This window comes from Sapajus apella, unplaced genomic scaffold (assembly GCF_009761245.1).
Source record: "Sapajus apella isolate SASKATOON/1434 unplaced genomic scaffold, GSC_monkey_1.0 scaffold84, whole genome shotgun sequence".
Classification (NCBI taxonomy): domain Eukaryota; kingdom Metazoa; phylum Chordata; class Mammalia; order Primates; family Cebidae; genus Sapajus; species Sapajus apella.
Window position 1 is genome coordinate 7,838,370 of NW_022437024.1, and position 3,854 is coordinate 7,842,223.

General features: G+C 43.9%; 1 long non-coding RNA gene across 1 annotated transcript in view; it reads left to right on the forward strand.

The window, feature by feature from the left end:
* The first annotated feature begins 3,693 nt into the window (after positions 1-3,693).
* LOC116533878 overlaps positions 3,694-3,854 on the forward strand; it is a 47,191-nt gene continuing 47,030 nt past the window's right edge. Inside the window, exon 1 of the long non-coding RNA XR_004261489.1 lies at positions 3,694-3,854. This exon is cut by the window's right edge and continues 67 nt beyond it. This is a non-coding gene — a long non-coding RNA (uncharacterized LOC116533878).

Consider the following 3,854-nt stretch of genomic DNA (forward strand, 5'->3'; position numbering starts at 1 on the left):
CTCCTGTGATAATGGTGTTAATCCATTCATGACGGAAGAACCCTCATGGAAACAGAAGGCAGCCATCTGCAGAGCCCTCATGACTTAATCACCTCTTAAAAGTCTCACCCCTTAACACCATTACAAAGGCAATTAAAGCTCAACATGTGTTTAGGAGGGGACATTCAAGCCATAGTGGTAATCCGTAGTTTAGAAGGTATACTGGTTTAGAACGCTAACTTTTTAAAAAATTTTTTTCTGAGACAGAGTCTTGCTCTGTTGCCCACGCTGGAGTGCAGTGGCATGATCTTGGCTCACTGCAACCTCTGCCTCTCAGGCCTTAGCAATTCTCATGCCTCAGCCTCCTGAGTAGCTGGTATTACAGGTGTGTGCCACCATGCCTGGCTAATTTTTTTGTATTTTTAATAGAGTTGGGGTTTTGCCATGTTGCCCAGGCTGGTCTTGAACTTATGACCTTGGGTGATCTGCCCACCTCGACCTTCCATACTGCTAGGATTACAGGCGTGAGCCACTGTGCCCAGCCTAGAATGCCAATTTTAGAACACATTTTTATAACTCATTAATCATAACAATAATCCCTAACAGCTATTAAATGTGCCCTACTCAATGTGCCCTACTCAACTCAGTTCAGGACTCAAAGTACTGAACTCAACATTTTCTACATATTAATGACCTTCATAACAGGTGTTTGAGGCAGGCAATGTTATTACTTTCATTGTAAACATGTATAGCCTGAATCACAGGAAAGTTAAGAAACTTCCCCAATATCACAATTTAAGAATGTACCTGAGATTTGTTTTAATTATGTATGGTAAGACATGCAGACATGGAAAGGACTGTCATGGAGGAAGACATTTTTACTCCCAGTTCCCTAGACACAGGAAGCACAGCAGGCCATGCAGGGCCACCTCGGGGAAGCACCACGGTCACTCAGGAGGCAGGAGGAACAGGAGGAAAGCACGAGCAAGAGTCTTTATTGTGGGTCCACAAGAAGAAACAAGTGAGGCCCGGTACATAGGCTTAGGATTGGCTAGTTTGAATAATTTCAGTGGGCTCCTGTGTGTAGGGACTGCCTCTGGTTTTCTGGTACCTGGGTCTGTTATGCTTAGGGCAGAAGAATAATGCCTTCCAGAGTGGAAAAGGCAGATAGAGGAGGAGGTTTGAGGTAAAGACTCTGGATTAGTTGGGTTGCATATGAAAGGCACACTTGCAGGGGAGTGGTCTGCTGTCTGTAAGAATGGGCTACCCCTGTCAGTGGAGCTCCAGATTCCAGAGCATCAAGAATACGAAAAATAGGCTGGGCTGGTGGCTCATACCTGTTATCCCAGCACTTTGGGAGGCTGAGGCAGTAGGATCACTTGACGTCAGGAGTTCAAGACCAGGCTGGTTAACATGCAAAATCCTGTCTTTACTAAAAATGCCAATATTAGCCAAGCGTGGTGGCACATGCCTGTAATCCCAGCTACTCAGGAGGCTGAGGCATGAGAATCCCTTGAACCTGGGAGTGAACCTGGAAGATGGAGGTTGCAGCCAGCCAATATCATACCATTGCACTCCAGCCTGGGCAACAGAGAGAGACTCCATGTAAAAAAAATAAAAAAAACTCCCAAAGTGCTGGGAAGAGAGAGAGAGAAAAATTTAGTTAATATGGTCACACAGTATAAATAATAGCAGAATATGGATTTCTTAGCATTTTGATCAAGGAACTTCTGAATCCACTTGGTTGATGCCAATGGATTCTAGACAATTCTAAAATGTGACAGATGAGGCTGGAGGGGTGGCTCATGCCTGTAATCCCAACACTTTGGGAGGCCAAGGTTGGCAGATCGCTTAAGCCCAAGGAGTTTGAGACCAGTCTGAACATCATGGTGAAACCCTGTCTTTTTGAAATATAAAAATTGGCTAATTTGGGAGGATGAGGCAGGCAGATTGCCTGAGCTCAGGAGTTTGAGACCAACCTGGGCAACATAGTGAAGCCTCTTTTGTACTAAAATAGAAAAAGTTGGCCAGGCATGGTGACCCGCCCCTGTAGTCCCAAATTCTCAGGAAGCTGAGGCACAAGAATTGCTTGAACCCGGGAGGCAGAGGTTGCAGTGAGCTGAGATTGCACCACTGCACTCCAGCCTGGGCAACAGAGTGAGACTCTGTTGCCACACACACACACACAAAAGTGCCAGATGGATTAAGATCCCTTCCAGTGTTATTTCCATATTCCTGTATGACTGAATGAAGAGTTTCAACAAGCTTTATAATGCTGCTCTAAAGCATTATTTGCCATTTGTTGGGTCCCAGCAGTGTTCTTGGTATGTCTTCACATACTGAGGTGGGGGCAGGGGCTGGTCTGCCCCCTTTGCTGTCAACTTTGCAGACTTTGGTTGATCGGCGTTGTGATTGTCATCAGCCTGGCTATGATGGACAAAAAGTTAATAGAGTCAAAGATCTTTACAGTTACATAAACCACTACAAAAATAATAGTCTTGACTTGCATTTCAATGCATAGCTTCAATAGATCAGTTGTAAAAGAGCCTTATACGAATTTATTTAAGTGACTTTTAAGCAAGAATGTTTATATATTTATGCTTTTCCCAGCTGTTTGCAAGATGCTGTAGAAAAAATTTTAAAAAATTGCTTTATGGCCGGGCGCGGTGGCTCACGCCTGTAATCCCAGCACTTTGGGAGGCCGAGGCGGGTGGATCACGAGGTCAAGAGATCGAGACCATCCTGGTCAACATGGTGAAACCCCGTCTCTACTAAAAATACAAAAAATTAGCTGGGCATGGTGGCGTGTGCCTGTAATCCCAGCTACTGAGGAGGCTGAGGCAGGAGAATTGCCTGAACCCAGGAGGCGGAGGTTGCGGTGAGCCGAGATCGCGCCATTGCACTCCAGCCTGGGTAACAAGAGCGAAACTCCGTCTCAAAAAAAAAAAAAAAAAAAAAAAATTGCTTTATTTTGTTCCCCAATTTGGGAGATACGGTGATCAGAAGGACAATAAATGAATGTCAAGCTTTGGATAATACAGACTAAAGGTACAATGTGAATTCAGATAAACGAATTTAGATTGCTTTGAAATGAGCTTAATCAGGTTATTTAATATCTTTGGGCCTTAGTTGTCTTATCTGTAAAATCAGAATAATTAATTTCCAGTACTGTCATGAAGTGTAAGTGAAATAATATATGAAAAATAATTAGCAGAGTCCTGACTTGTAGTTATAAATGAGCAAATAGGGCTGCAATTATTGTAAGTATTAAAGAGGAAGGTGCTAACAAGAACAGTGTAGGACAAACTCTAGATATCCATACAAAAGCTTTTCCCTACGCCTTATCTCTTATTTCATACTTACCTGCCTTGCAGCTTCCACTTCCCTTATGCCGGGTGAACTAGACCGTAATCTGATGTTTCCCTGTGCTGTGTCTCATATCGCGCCCCTTCTATGATGTAGCACTCAAGCACCTCAGTCTCTCTCGAAACATGCCACGGGTCACACTCCTTTCTCTGCTATTTCACTGTATTTTCCAAATATTACTAAAGGTGCCTATAGCATGAACCTATGGTTTAAATATTTGTCTCCTCCTAAACTCATGCCGAAGTGCTGAAATTTAATCCCCAGTGAGTCAGTATTGAAGGTGGGGGAGGGGGGACTTTAAGAGGTGATTGGGTCGTGAAGGCTATTCCCGAATGAAGGGGTAAATCCATTAATGGAATAATACTTAATGGGTTAATGGATTAATATGGTATCATGGGAGTAGGACTGGTGGCTTGATGAGAAGAGGAAGAGAGACCTCAGTAAACATTCGAGGGTGCTCGGCTCCTTCCCCATGTGATGCTCTGTATTGCCTTGGGATCATGCGGAGT